Here is a 17,197-nt window from a genome sequence, read left to right as displayed (position 1 = left end):
TACAAACATAAAATTTAAGTTAGTGTTATCTCTTACTATCAGCAGTAAGAGAAATAATACAGTCCTTTTACTGTAGCAAAGAGAGTCTCCATTTCTGTTTCCATCAAAACCAGTAGCCGACAAAATCCTGTCCCGTGTCATAAATACATGTTTCACAGATCAGTTTAGAGACTGAAGAAAATACAGGCAGCACTAATATCTTCTGAAGATCTCCTTTCTCCAATGCTAGCCTTATCACTACAACAACAGAAAGAAAACACCCAGAATAATGACAGCCAAGCTAGACCTACTACATAAAGACATGGCCTCTCCCTGAAGGAGAAACTTTGGTTAGGATCATCTGTATTATCAGGAAGTTTTATTTTCTCTAATTCAATGCCAACATTCACCTAATTCATGTGCTCCAGAAATAAACATTTTTAATATAGACTTTTTTACCTCAAATTGAGAACATTCAAAAAATAATTTCTCCATTTTTGTTCTTTCCCTATCATCTGGAATAATTCATAAATCAAAAAGGAGGTCTATGAAACATACTGCTCATCATTTACAAATTTTTCCTGGTTTTGGTTGATTACATCTTTTTTTTTTTTTCCCCCTCCCCCACAATCACTCTGAAGACTCCTCTTTCTCCATTTACCACCTACCTGCTTTTGGGATTAGTTGCTAGATCTAATCTTAGATTTCAGGAGTTGAATGCTAATAAGCCTTTCCAACTAAGAGAAGCTGGCAACAGTTCCACACTTCCGATACACATCAGATCATTCCACAGGGCCCCCAAATTATGCACAAATGGATACTACACACCGAAGAAGTCTTTAGGCACACCAATTCCTCAGACACTGCTGTTAGATAGATAGAATGGTTTAAGCGTATCCATGAACTTTTCCCCTTTGACATACAGATAGAAAATTCTGATCTTTTTCCCCCCGCCACAGAAACTGGATACAACATACCAGCATGTATTAGTCAATTTTTCATCACAGCATTAGGAATGAGATTTTAACACAGAGTAAAAACAAAACTGTATTTTTTAGTAGGCTCTTTCTTCCTAAGATTTACACTCTTTCTCCCTCCCCCTGAAATTCACAAAATAATTTAAGTCTAGAGTCCTATGCAAAAACCTTCTTTTACTCTGTCAAAACTGCTAGTAAGATTATTTAATTTTTTTGTATTTCACTACTATCTCACACTACACCCACAAGACATCCTCAATACTAAATATTACAACATTCAACCAAAAAACTGAGTTCATGATAGAGCTGAGCACATCTAGCCAGCTACAGACAAATGGGACAGTCTTTACAGCCTTCCCCAGCAGCTTTTACTACTCCCCTTGCAATGAACTTGGTAATAATCAAGTAAAAGATTTGATTCAGAAGGGTTTTTTTTCCCTTCTTTTCCATGCATGAGAATTTCACCAGATCAGCCAGCTGAACTAGCTAAAACACCACAGCGGCAAGACCACTAGATTTTACACAGGGAAAGCAACAAGGAGAAACTGGTCTGGAGCAAGGTGGAGTAGGAGTACCTGCTTCACGGCAGCTAGACGATAAACCAGTAACATGAAACAGAGTCCTCAGGACAGAATTCAGGAGGCACACTGTTGACTGAATAGTCATCTAGGATTACCACAAGAAACACTGCTTAAAATAATATCAATTTCTGGAATCCAGGCACCCAGATACGATCCAGCTCTAGGTAGAAGTACTCTCTCTAATAACCCTGAATCCTGCCAGAAATAAAATTCTAACCATTTTCTTGCAAAAAAAAAAAAAAGATCAGCCCCTTTTTGAACAAAGTTGGAGAAAAATAATAATAAAACAACAGCAAAAAATAAAAAGATATATAAAGACTTCACTTTATATGTCAAAGTGGTTAAAACAGCTAATCAGAAAGTAGTAAAGATAAGTTTTTCTGCATGAAGAAGTTGCAAGTCTCATCTGTCCCCTCTCAGATGAATACTCTAACCACCCTGACAAAGAAAAGAACAACACATTTTGAAGTTGAAGTTATGGTAGCAGGCCATAAATTCAACACAAACCACCTGGCAATTATGGTACTGTGACTGAGAAGAAAAGGAAGCTTCTGTTCACATTGCAAATGCTTCAGCCTTTTTTTTTATTTTGCTGAATGCTATAACTCCTTGCTTTCAGGCAGGAATATCAGTAGTCTGGAAGCTTGCACACAGGAGAAGGGAATTTCTTAGGTTTTTATCCACAGTGCATACATATATATTTGTGTATATAAATACATACAAAAATAATATATATATTAAAATATATATAAAGTAATGCTGGATAGCATCTCACAAGTCTGTGCCAAGTTTGGAAATTACAGATCTACTTGCAACAGACCATACAGAGCAAGCGTAACAGGACAGCACCTCCCCTAAATCAGAGGAAAACAAAGCACATCTTGCCACCTGTTTCAGAGCTACATGACAGTTCATTGGCCTAACAAGATTCAGGGACCTTTGGTTCTGTTCCCAGCTATGGAATGAAACGAGCTCTAAAAAGTAGGTAATTGCACTCCCTTCCCCCAAACATGAACTCTTTCATCACACAAGAAACTTATCTCTTCTTAGCACAGGCTTTCATCACTATCTTCCCACCCAACAAGTTCAAGCTTTGCTCTAAGAGTGGCAGAACTGTTCAGCCCAAGTTTTTCTGAACTACTGTCACATGTCCTCAAGCTCAGGATTTTAATCCCTATAGTTAAATACTGGTAGAACTACCTGCCTCACATAAATTAATAATAATGTGTCTGTAATGAAACCAAATTTTATAACTATTTATAACAGTTACACTGTTTGCTCCATTTGAAGAGCTAAAGTGATATACTCCAACGTAAGTAGGGCATATAGTTTATACTAAACAACTTTGCAGGTTTCTCAAAGTCTTTTAATCATATAAGAAATTACCCACTCAAAAGAGTTTCTAAGAAATGTACATAACAAGAAGTCAGGGTGACAGATGTTGCAGAAGTTTGTAAATTAAATGTCTAGAGAAGAGACAGTAGATAAAAAGTTTATATATAATTTTACAAAGTAGAAGAAAAATCCAGTAAGAACTTGTCCAATGAGAGTTTTTGTAAACAGGAAATTATTCTTAAAACTTTAATTAAAACAATAGATTAATATAGTATTTATCCACACATTTTAATCTTATTATTTAAATGAGCTACAAGAAAAGGTAACTCTTCAAAAAAGGGGCTGACTGATCCTTTACTGCTTGTAAATCAAACTGAAGAACTGTTTTTCATACAAGAAAATGTACAGGTTTAATCAGAGAATCTTTAAGGTTGGAAAAGACCTTCAAGATCATCAACTCCAGCCATTAACCCAACACCACCATGCCCACTAAGCCATGTCCCGAAGTGCCACATCCACATGTTTTTTGAACACCTCCAGTGATGGTGACTCCACTACCTCCCTGGGCAGCCTGTTCCAATGCTTCACCACTCTCTCCATAAAGAAATTTTTTCCTAATATCTAATCTAAACCTCCCCTGGTGCAACCTGAGGCCATATCCTCTTGTCCTATCGCTAATCTTCAGCGTGAAATAGTTTAGGTGTAATCCCATCTAGTTTGGTGAGACTCTTAACCTTCCCCCTACCACACTTAGACATGCATATATTGTTCTGCATCTCTCACTCCAATGTGCCTGCATAAATATACTGCAAACAAAAAAGGAAGACATCAAATATATTCAGAAATTTGAAAACAAAGCTGTGAAATGAAATTTGAATTGCAGTTCTTGTCTAAACATGCTTATTATTTAATTGGTGCCTATTACCTAGCATATGTACTTTTTTTCTAATTTTAGAAATCTACACTTCTCTTGTTAAGCTAGTCAGTTAGCATCACCTTCCTGTAACAGAGCAGTAAATGCTACTGGTGACGTAACAGGAGTTTAGGGGACTTCATGAGAATGGAGCAATAATGGTGAAAAATTTGGCTACACTGAAAGACTTTGTCAGTAATAACACTATACAGCTACTTCTATACGAAGGCATGATACTAATTTGCTGCATTGCTATTTTGAGACATCAGCCCTTGTTACTTCATCATTAGTTCTTATTCAAAAACTTTTTTGTTAAGTTTTTTAACTTACTAGATAAACATGAGTGGTCTCTAGGCAATATGCTATAAAAAGAAGACTTAAAACTTTAGCTTTTCTGAAGATGAAAACTCTGTATAAATCCAAGATTTATCTACACACAACCAGGAACTAGGGACAATTTATCTCAATATATATGGAAATGATTAGTGAAGCATGTAACTCTAATTCTAATAGAGAGCCAACAAACTTTTCTAAAAGTGTTAACAAGAATTGGAACAATTAGAACATACAGGCCCAGAATAAAGAAAAAATTTCCATAAATTAACTTTCTACACTGCAATCAAGACTTTTTTTTGCCAATGGGTTTTTAGATACCTACATTATTTTCACTTTTCTATTTGTTACCCGATAATCTGTAACAGAATATTTCCCCCCTCCAAAAGTAAAAAACAAGCTTTAAGTTTTTGTTTTAAAAAATTACGTATTTTTAATACCACCTTAAAAAGAATGGGATTTTAAGGAATCTCATGGAACATAACTAATTTATAAACAAATTATACCAAGAAAAAGATTTTGTACATACGTATATAAGCACGTTATTATTAAAAGCGTGTCTGAGGAAGTTACAAAAGTTACTGACAGAATTTCCAGGAACCAGTTTTATTTTGTGTTACTGTAGTACTAATACCAGGAAAGTTCCTCCCCCAGCAATTCTGGATATGATATATAGCAATCCCCCTCCTCAGAGCATTTACTTTCATTTTCTTTACTCCTGAATATGGCAGATGCATTTACAATAACATTCATTTTTCAAGAATACAGTTTTCAAGAACACTAGATGCAAAAACTGAAGTTCCGCCAGTAATTCTCCTGCCCAGAAGTTTCTAGCATCTTGACTTCTCCCTCGCAGTTCAGTACCCTTTGAACAACGCTGTTGCTTGGGTTTTTTTTCCTCCTCCAGCAGGCAAGAGGAAACCAGGGAATACCAGTCTGACCTTCTCAAAGTGGGTACTAAAAGCAGAGATGAAGAAATGCAACTACCTAGTCTTTAGGCAATGAATTGAATCACGGGTTGTACACAAAGAAGAAATTCATGATTTTTAGACTTCTTACTGCACTGTGAATACCTAGTTGTTTGAAAGAAAGCTGCTGATAAAGCACACAACTTCTCTGTATCACCAGCATAAAATGGCAGTGGAAAAAAAGAGTTTCAAGTACGTGCCAGTCTGCTTCAAAATCTACCTTGATTCTTTGAGCTTTTAAACTCTGCATAACCCCAAGGACAGCCAGAGAACACTAATGCACGCCTCTTTTAACGTATTTTAAAAGAATTACTATAAGGAAGCATTATGTGTTTTCTATTTTATCTGTCTATAGCAGGAGAATGGACACTTAAAGAAACCGCTGTTATCAATTCTTTCAGCTGTTTTCTAAGGATGTTCTCTGAACAATATGTGTATTTGAACTAACCACAGATTGCCTAAAAGCTGAAAAAAACAGCCAACTGTAAAAAAATCTACAAAGAGACTACTTCTAATTCAATAAGCCTCATTTCTAATTCAGTAAGAGCAGCAGCTTAGCCTTGGACATTAATATCTCATTAAATGTTGGCCAGCATAGTCCTCCAAAGTAAGTAAAAAAAGTCTAAAATAACACCAGTGATGACAATTAAGCTACTGGAAATAAAGTAGGCTATTTACAATTCAAATTGAAGTAAGAAAAGCTTTGTAACAAAATTAATTCAAAGACTGGCATTAATACATCTGCATTATGACAGGTTTAAAGCCAAATCCTTTTCACTTAAGAAGCCAAAAATTTAAGAACACTTATAGATAAAGGCAGCTATCAGCATATCAATAGCAGAACTTAGGGTAGGCAGAAGCAATACCTGTAGACACACACAAAAAGACAAATTTCTGAATTACCATCTAACAAAATGAAGTGACCTTACAAGCAGAACTTCTAACTACATGTCTAAACTCCAGGTTATTCATTCTCATCCAAACTAAAATATTCCCTCAAACCATTCACCCAATTACATGCTGCCCCCCTGCTTCCCTTCACATATTTACGCACCACTTTGCTTTGGTCCCTGTGAACTCCAACCTCAGTTGTCTTCACTAAAGAGAAGAAGCTTTCACATAACTCTTCCATTACCTTCGCAAAGATACCCAAGGGCCCTCATCACCCTGACTTTAACATAAACTGTACCAAACCAAGGTAGTTCAGTAAGTTAAATGTAGCTCCTCATGCAATAAAGCAATGTCATACATTTTCATAAGACCCAATTTTAATCACATGAAAACAAAGAAAACTACATTCTAAACCTGCAGATAGAACTTAGATTAAGCAAAATAACTGACCCAAATTTAAAATATTTTCATTTACTTGACACCTTGAATGATAGCAGAAAGTGAATAAAAAAATATGAAGATATACTTCAAATGCAAAATGCCTGAATGACTACATGCAGCTTTTTCCCAAGCTTACTGGCTCCCACCACCTCATCCTGGATGTCTATGCAAAAACCTCCTAGAACGCCTAAAACATGTTTTAGCTTTGGGACAAAACCACATAATAATCATATTTGGAATGAGGGCTCACTCATAATCCCACCTAGAACCTGGAGCACATGGGAATAAAATGCAAAGAAACTTCCACTGGCTCCATAAGCAGCCAGCTCAGGTCTCTGGTGCCCATTACGACAGGACCCAAGGTGCATGAATATGCGTCAGTTGCTTGCAGCCCACATTACCTCCAGAAGCAGTGCTACCATTCAGATTTATGCTACTGGCAATAATTCCTCACAGCTCTGAACCGATTCTGCACAGAGCTACTGCTGCACAAGTATACAGGATAATTTATCTATATGTAAATCAACAATAACGCACAGTTGACCACATGCTATTTGTTCTGCTGTTGTATCAAACCAGTCTCCCTATGCTAATTACTGAATAAACACTGAAGTACGAAGGAGACTGCTTCAAAGAACTCTCAGTCTAAGCACAAGACAAATTACAAAGACTGATACAATGAGAAACTTTATTGGTAAAGAAGAGTCATTCACATTAAAGACACTCAACAATGCATGAGTGCCAGGTATTTGGAGACATGCAGGCAGGTGAAAATGAAACTATCAGCTGCAGTTTGAAATGTTGGTGAAAAGGTCAGAAACTATGCAGATGCATCAAAACAGCAAATGTGATTAGGAGGGCTGATTAAGGAAAAGAGTCTCTGTAGAACAGAAGTTACATGTTGGCACAAGTCAGGTGACAGCAATTACTCTCCTTGTCCTAACTACAGTTAAAGTTAAGATGTCTCTTCCATGCTCTACATGCTTGAAATTACTGAAGATACAGATCAAGTATCTGCAAAATTCAATGCTGTAATTTTCTTCTCTCTAGCTAGGGAAGTGATTTAAAGTGTATCACAAAAAAGTCCTCTATGCTTTTCTTTCAGTTGAACTACATGAAAACACCTTCCGGCATGTCACAAAATATTCCTTTTTTAGCTATTTCTAATCAAAGAGAGGGGAAAGAGACAAGTTACACCTTTTCAGCCATGTCTGCTACAGAGCTGAGTGTCACAAGCAGGTAATAAGGTGATGTCTCAGGTACACAGGCTGCAAGACATTTTGATTTTTTTAAACACACAAGAAGCCACAACCTTAAAATTCACCTGAAAAACTTATGATACTTGCTCCAAATTATACAGCACAAGCATGATGGAAAAATCTCACCATGAACTTATTAAATGAGGTTGTTTTAACAGGGCATACAGTATTTTCCAAAACAGGACTCAAATGCGCCTCCCTCACCCCGCTCTCCCCTAACCACAATGGAAAATCCTTCCAGTCTAAGATTTCTTTTCATAGTTTGTGAAACTTGAAAAGTTTTACTAATTTGCAAGTTTGAGGAACTGCTTACATCATACATACATCACTCATACTCTTGAGTTTCTAGTTAAATGGAGCTAAATGCTACTGTAGTTTATTGAAGAAAATAGCAAAATAAAAAATTAAAACCACTGCATATTTAAAATACAGAAAGACAACACTTATAACAAAGTTGTTATAGAACCTGTTGATTGCAGAAACAGAAATAAATCGTCTTCAGAACAGCTTCAGATGGATATTAACTTCACAGGGAGAAGGAGCCATCAGTCAGCTAAGGTAAAACATGAGCTTTTACTATGATACATTAGCAATAAAAGTATTTATGTGCTGCATAGTTGCTTAGCAGTTGAAAAAGTCTTAAAGTATCTGTTTATGCAAGTTATCTTGAAAGCACTTTAAAATAGTTTTATTTCACAATTATACTTTATTTTTAAACTTAAGTAAAAGTTGCAAAGTTAGGAAATCAAAAAATATGGACTTAGATGTCTAGGGACAGTTTTAAGTAGAATCTATAAAAGGAAGAACTAATGATTCAGGAAATACAACTCCCACTGTAAGGTCAGGAAACAGATTATGTTGCTCCCAATTTGAGTGATGAGATTACATTCATTGTTCCAAGGGATGGCTTCATGACTGTGAGGTCTCACATGGGAAAATTATTTCCCAATTTCCATTGCACAAACATATTAGCATATCTTATTTGAACAACAAACAAAACAATCTTATTGTTATAAGTCAAGGCAAAAATTTTCACTAGAAATTGTCCATTTTATCCCGGAGGCAACCATCTTAAACAGTTGCACATTTTATTATTTTAATAACATCCATGCATTTTCTCATGGCTATATTAATTCTACTAGATCCCCACAGAAGTCATGCTGAATACCTGCAAAAACTGATATATAGAGCTTCTCCTCCATACCACAGAAGTGCTAAAAAGCTCTTGAACTCAGTAAGACTTTCCTTTGTTCCCTCCACCCCCCCCACCCCCAAAAGGATTTTTGTTTCAGCAGCTATTCACAAAACTTTTGGAGAAGTTTGTAAATTCTAATACAAATCAGTTACAGCAACTGCAGTTCAACTGAAGCTGTGTGCAAAGACACAATTTATATTCTTTTGTTTACAGCACCACTATCCTTCAGGCACTTTGAAAAGGCTGCTACAGTCAGAGCATTTCTCTGGCATTCTTTTGCTTATCAACTCTTGCTTCTTCAGGATCTGACAATGGCTCCGGTAGACCTAGCTGCAGACTCTAAATGTTTTCATCATCAGTTTCTACCCTCTTCCCTCTACTGGAGGCAGAAAGCAGAAGAGGCAAACATGATGTTAATATTCGTAACCCAATGTATTTAGTTTAAACTGCTGAGGTGCTCAAGTAACTTTGCGTTAGGGTGAGGGAGCAAAATAGACAGGGCAGATAGGAGGAAAGACAGGACAAACAGCTTGGGCAGTACCATACTGCTGTAGCTCTTTGTTTCAGAATATGGGAAGAACATTTACAAACACTGACATCCACGGAAGTGTATCCTGAGCTTCCTAAAAACCTCACCTCCGTAACTTCAAATATTATGGACTGACTGCTGATTACTACAAGCCTTTGTATCTGAAAAAATTCTCCATTACAGAAGTGATATGAATTAGTGACAAACAGATCACTAACCTAGCTGCAGCCCTATGGGGATGTTAACAAAAGGATTATGTCACAGCAGGCAGTGGTCCTCAGATGCTGTGCTACTAAAGAGCCTTAAGTGCTTTTTTTGGTCTTGAAGGAGAGAAAAAAAAAGTCAAAACCCAAGTGAGATAGTTTCTATATTCACTTCATTATCCTTTATAACTCTTTTCAATATTAAATATTTTAAAGGAAGATGTATGAGACCCAGGGATGGTTATTTCTCAGTTAAGAAGTTTATACTTAATCCTGTCAGTGACTAGATGCTGACTGCTCTTTTAATATGAAGGGTGACAATGGTGGTCTCCTGACTCAAACTGGACTTTTGGCTTTCACATCTTGTACTGAGGAGTTGCATGTGCATTACCTTTCAGCTGAGTGACCAAAGATTTTTGGATATAGTCTCTCATGCGAATGAGCGCTCCTCTAGCCTCTGCCTTCCCTTATGGTGCCAATTATTCTGTATGGCCTCCCCCTCTGCCAGCAAATTAGTTCAACAAGTTTTTCCCATGTAACTGCCGTCCATCACTTCAATTTTCTATTGCTACAGCTGAAGTAACCTTCGGAGGACACACACAGAATATGAATGTTAACAATATCACACATTTCTGTGCCTCTTATTCGAAATGTTCTATGAGCCAATATTAGTTTTGAGTCAGTGGCTAGTTAATTTAAACACCAATGCGTCAAGCATACACTGAGAAAAATATTTTTGATATCTCAACTCAATGGCGTTGAATTCCATTCAACTGTGGTGTGTTTGAACTTCCTGCTCCTCTCCTAAATGTGTGTGACACAGGAAGTTTTTCCATCAGTCTTGATAATTCCCAAATCAGCATACATTAAGCCTCAGTACTACTATGGAACTCCAGGATAATCCACTTGATCTTTCCCTGTGCTATCAATGGTTTCTAATGCGACTGTGTATTAGCACAGAATAGAGTATTTCAGTTGGAAGGGACCTTCTAGTCCAACTGCCTGACCACTTCAGGGCTCACCAAAAGTTAAAGCATGTTATTAACAGCATGAACTGCCTTCGAACTACTGACCCTTCACTGTTCATTCCCATAGTTCTTTTCTCAATAATCCCTTATGAGGGACACTGACAAGCAATTCTTCAGTCTTTTGAAGAGACTAAAAATTAAATACCCTACGAGACAAATAATCACCTTTACGACAGATGTTGTCTTGCCTTATGCTTAGTAAGGTGTTCAGTTTTTCTGAAGACATTGCAGATGGCTCTCAAGACCAAAATAATGTTTCCCTGGTCTTCCCAGGAATTATTTTCCTGGAATAAATCAATTCTATTTATTAACTTCTTATTCTGACTGACTTAGAATGGGTTACTCAACTTCTTTAGTACTTCAACTAATTTGAAGATTCTTCAAAATCCGTTAGTGATTCCAGACAAGTTGATCTGTTCCTCTTAAAATCAAGTTGCTCACAACAACTCATCTTTCAACTCACTTCGATGTACCACCCAGAGAGTCAGTCAAAAATACCAGTTATCTTCTGGTAGAAGAGATAAGGCTTCTCCACATTCTGTTTTTACTTGAATCTACCTGTTACAGCCCCAGGTTTATGCCAGTTTCTTGCCAGAAGACTAGTAGGGTTTCAGAAGATCATTTAAGCTATCCTTACTTTCAATACATGAAAATTTCTTGTTTATTATGATTGTGCTTGAAAAAATACTTGCTGAATTTACAATTTTCGATTTTTGTATTTCACTCTCTAAGTTCCCACTGAAGCAAGGGGGCTAAAGCTCCACTGTCTTCAAGAAAAAAAAAGTTCAGTCTCACTGTATTTATCTAAAATGCTTTTTCCTTACAGTTTGGCATTGTCTTAGTCTTTGACAACACTATGGCAGGCTAAAATTTATGTAAAATCCACAGTTTTAAGATATGCCTAGATAATGTGTGTGAAATCAAAGATTTCAGTATCTTCATGTTGGTCCTGCTTGAGCAGGGGGCTCGACCAGATGACCTCCAGAGGACCCTTCCAACTTCAACCATTCTTTGCTATCTTATCATCTACTATATTTATTTCTATTAATTTTCTTCCCAGTTTTTCTCTAAATGCATCAAAATATTCTATCTTTCATGTATGAATATACACAGAGATTCTATCTACCCAATACTCATAGAGCACAATTGCAACTAAATTCCTTTCACAGTTTGCATAATTTAAGAAATGGGTTTTCTGAAATCTAAAGTACTTCTAGATCAAGAGCTGTCTTTTCTTAAAAAAAAAGTATTTAAAAATACATTAACTTCTGTCTTAACAAAATCCCTAAAACCACTGGTACACAGTACATTCAAACCAAAGAACTGCAATGGAGAAGTCTCCCAATCTGTACTTGATTTCTGTTAGTTCATATTGCTAAAGAAGAGTGGGAGCAGTGAAAAATGGCAGAACATAAAGGCAGTACTGATTACAGTAAGTTGGAAAACTATTTTCGCATGGGTAACAATGCACAGCAAAGAGTAAGAGCAGTTTCCCCATAAAATCACTGAAGTGCTTTGAAAACCAGAAGTGGTTCCCTGGCATCCCCCAATCACGTTACGAGAAAACACAAACAAGGTTCATGACATTTACCTGCTGGAGGAATGCAGAAATATTTTGATGGACCTAATTGATTATTAAACAAAGCTGCTGATTAAGACATTGCTCTGATTCCCTCTGGGGATGGAAAGCAGGTGGCAGATGAGAGATGCAACTGTTACTCAGCATTTACTTATCGGTGAATAAACTTTATCTACACAACTTATCAGCCTTGGGAAACGCTAGTGAAAATCAGCACCGCTGCCCATGTAACAGACTGAACACTGACAAGGAAAAACCCAATGTTTTCATAGCCCGGAAGTGTGTCCAAGGGGACAAGTAGAATATTGTAGAATTTTCTATTTAGAGAATGGCTTTAGAGTTTCTGTGTAAGTGTAATACAGAATATGACACAATGGGAAGCAGGATGTCAGGGGAAAAGATTTTTTTATTTTGCTCTGTAGATCAACATAAGAGGAAGCAAAAGAGTAAAACCAGAAAAAAATGCCAAAAGAAATTAAAGAAAAAACCAGACAGAACAGATAATTGTCTTGTCACAATTATCAAGGTCAGCAAATTTTGTTTATTCACATTTGCTCCTGTATTTGCTACATTTTTCGAACGCATTACGCATGTTCTTGCGCTTGGGAAGGTGCAAAAAGTACCTCATGGACTTAAGTGTGGCACATTACAAGAGTCCTGGGGAAAAAAGCCATTCCTATCTGAAATTCAGAATGAAGTTTTTAAAGAAAAATTAGGAAACTGTGTCAATTAAACATTTGGGGTAAAAGCTTAAAACAGGATTTTTTTCTTCTAGGTTACCATCTGCAAAAGGAGAAAGTTATGTTTTGATCTACACTTTGTTCTAACGCTTCTATTTCACCTGAACAAATTTTTTTTACCTGCAAGCGTAACAAGATAGTGTGCTAAATCCATGTTGCTTCTCACAAAGCCTACCAGAAGCTACTCCCTTTTCAAACTAAACCAATTGTTTCTCATAAATTCAAGCCTAATATTTGATGGTATTCTGATAAAAACCAGGTACACAAAGAAATACGAAATGCTTATATAAGTTAAATGAATGGTTCAAACTGACATTTAAAACTATTTCATGCAGTTTCATTTATAACTACTTTAAAAAAATTAACTGGAAGTTTTAGAGTTTGGGTTACCACAGGCTTTGAAGAAATAGGTTAACTCACACATACCTTTAAGAAAGATGTGGGTTCAATACAAAACATGGAAACTGTTCCAATGAAAAACAAATAAAATACCTACCAAACGGTCTATTTGAATGCTACCTCCTGTGGGCCAGCAGTGTCTGCTGGAGTTGTCACTCAACTGCTCACTAGCCTGTCCCTGGAAGAAATACTCAACTGCAGCATCATCCTGATAACATCCACCGAGGAGTACCTGGACCCTGGAAGTACCTGACACTGCAGTTGTAGGGATGGTGTGAGAAGTGTTTCCAATGGGCCCTGATATTGGTCCAACTACCATTCCAGCTGGGGCAACCCCTTCTCCAACCCCACTGTCCTCCTGACCAACATTCACATGCATTATTTCTCTGGTCTCCCACCAGGCCACTTCATTCATGCCTAGGAGAACACATGGAATGCTCATTCCAACATAAAAAACTTGAAAAACAGTCTTGATAACATAAAAAGCTTTCCCACATATCTTTAAAGATGCAGTTCTTATAATTAGGATTTTAAAAGTCCATGCTATATAAAAACAATATTCATTGCCAAAACGTTTATTAATTTAAACTTTAAATTTTAAACACCCTTAACTTAGAGGCCTAGTTTGGTAAAGAAAATACCACAGATTTTTTTACAAGACAATAAATATGGTACAGCTCCATATACTATAAATGCCTGCCCATGTACTTCCTCATTAAAAACAATTAAAATATTATTTTCAATCATAATGACAGCAGTTTTTTACATTACTCAGCATGATGTATAAAACCACTAATTCTATCATATCGCTGTCTGATTTTACACATTTGTAGACTGTGTAAAGAAGTAGCACAGAAAACTAACTTCTCTACCTGAACTACATCTTGTTCTTACACACCACCCTCACCTTTTTTTTCAAATCTGTTAAGCTATGTAAGATTCTAACACAGTAACTGACATTAAACTTCTCTAACCCGCATGATACTATGTTTTGAGTTTTCACAAAATAAAGGTGAGATTTCAGGCTCAGATTAAAATGAAGTTGGCCAATTCATTTTTGAACCATTTAAGTCTTGGCTTGAAAGAAGTATGAATGACAACAGCAAAAACCTCTCTCTAGATACTGACAAAATCCTCTGCAGGAAAAAATACCTGCCCCGAACACATATACTTAACGATCTCCACACATATTCTTCATCTACCATAACTGACGTATTATCAATCTTTCAGTATGTAAGCGTACTTTTTAAGGCAAGAGGACGACATATATAAAACACTAAATATTCCCTATGATCTTAACTAAATACTTTGGGAGGGAGAGCATTTAATTTTCAACTCCAAGAAATGTCTCACTTTTCATGCTAAGCAAGAGTGTTAAGTCCAAACAATAAAAACTGACATATATGGAAAGATACTTAATCAGAATAGAGCGCTTAGGTCTGAAGATGTAGTCAAAAGAAACCACAGTCCTCTAATCCCTCTACACATTATCAACTACTGCATGTCCAATTTTAGGGAGATATATAATATAGAGAGATATATATGATAGGAGCATTTTTAAATCTTGAACTATCTTGGTTTTGTGAATAACACATAGGCTCTAAAGCTACTTTGTCTTAGTACTGTTACAGTAGATATTTGCTTATTGTCAAAATACCCTACTAACATCAGTTCTGCAACTTCTTCAGACTACATGACTAACTCATCATTGTAGCATGCCCAGAACTAAAGGTTAAGCAATATATATCATAATGGAGATAAACAGCAAGATACTTGAAAAATACGAGTCAAAACAGACTCGTTATTTTTCACTCAACTACACAAAGTCATCTCCAGCAAGTCTAGATGTATTAATCAATACACACATGTAAAGACTTAAGGAACTGAACACACCAACCCAGCTTTTAAAAATCCACTTCCCCTTTGAAGAGATTTGTGAACAAATTCTATATGAAACTTCAGACCAGCCACACGAAGAAAAAAATGTATACAACTAGTTTAATACACCACTCAAAAGTCTTCCTCAAAATAACATGTATGAAATGGAAGACCAAAGCTATGAACATAGGTCTTACACAACCCTTATTTCCTTTAGGATTTACATGCTGAGAGCTTTATAATGGAAAGACAACCAGACCTATTACCTAAAGTAATTATAAATACATATGTATAATTATAAACCGAGAGTTTTGCCAATACCTCAATAGCACTGATGAAGCAAGAGTTAACCTATCTTAGAATTGTATGAAAAATTAAAATTGAAAATTATCAAAATTACAAAATGTACACCAGATTACTCAGCCCAATATACACAAATGTAAGTTCTAAAAATCTGCCTGTTAGAAAGGCTGCCGATGTGATATTTAGCACAGCCAATAGAAGACAGAGGATCGTATCACCACTTTAAAGTTTAGTGGAAATAGATGCATATATAGAACAGCTAGCAAAAAAGTCAAATTATAGTGATACTTTTGCTGTATTTCAGAGCTTTACATTTTTTCTCAACTCTTTACATGGTTGTCATAACCTCTTCAGACATATTTCTTCTACAACTGTTCTTAACTAGCCATGTTTAGAAAAAAAATAATCTGTTAATCAATAATGAAATATAATCTTTAAGGATATTGCTAGAGATGACATCTGGTCGTTATTTGCAAGCTAAACATTTCACATACCAGCTTGAAAACCTCTTGCCTACTATTCTAAAAGCCACGGCAGCTATTCTGAGTGGGTTTCAAACTAAATCTTACTATAAAGTTTCAGTATGCAAGCTGTTACTATAAGATAAATTTTATACAACTTGTTTGAAATTACACCCAAGCAGCTAGAACTGAGTATGTTTACATGTTCTGATGTCATTTAAAACTCTTTTCCACTATACAACTGTGAAGTGCCCCCAATTTCATTATTGGAAGCACTAAATAACTTGTATTTGTCGTTACAGGAGGAGAAAATGAGCTTTTAAATGAAGACTTCTTGTCCCATTTCTGAGACAAGAGCCTGAGCACTCACTGGCTTTGTGACAACATTGGAATGGTTGCATTGTGTGGAATAATCAAGACAACAGCTATGTTATGGGTGGAGAAAATTCACATGAGATTTTCAATTAAATTTGTTGAAGAGAAAGAAGATTGATAACTCTCTCACATATCTATAACTATAATACACACAATGAGAAGTGTTTATACAGTATGCCTACTCTACAGTTTTATGTTGTTTCCTTCGCAGTTTCTCTTAGAAATTTTTTAAAAAGAAAATACTACGTATTAATGCTTGTTTCACAGGAGATTCCCAACACAGAAAGAATTTAACATTCAAGAGAATTTAGGGGTTTTTTTTTACTGCAACGAACAGTGAATTTTTATCTAATTCCACATTCAAAAAGAAGCATGAAGACATACAAGCAGGAATTCAAACCATCTACTGGATTACTTGCTTCCATGTAAAAAAACTTGGTCTAATCATTTTTGGGATTTTAGAAACCACTGTACAAAGGGAAAAAAAGATTAAGTTATGAAAGAGAATACTTTCAAGAAAATTCTACATATGATGATTATTCAGCACACACTCATGTATCATTAACAGAAGGGGTAAAAAATATCTCGAAGTGAACTAGAAAGTGCTGTTGAAAATCACATCTAGTTCACAGTATTCAACACGTTGACGTGCTGTTAACATGCTTGCCCCAAACATCTGCACTATCTGGCCCAATGACAGCACTGCAAAGAAATACTTGACAGTGCAAATCTTGAGGAAAACATGCACATAAAGCTTTCGATGTGCATGACAATCCTACGTAAGATTTAATATATACTGTCATAGCAAGAGGTATCTTCTCATCAAAAGA

Source organism: Phaethon aethereus (genome assembly GCF_964289735.1).
Source record: "Phaethon aethereus genome assembly, chromosome: 3".
NCBI lineage: Eukaryota > Metazoa > Chordata > Aves > Phaethontiformes > Phaethontidae > Phaethon > Phaethon aethereus.
The sequence above is the reverse complement of the archived record's forward strand: the minus strand, read 5'-3'. Positions refer to the sequence as shown.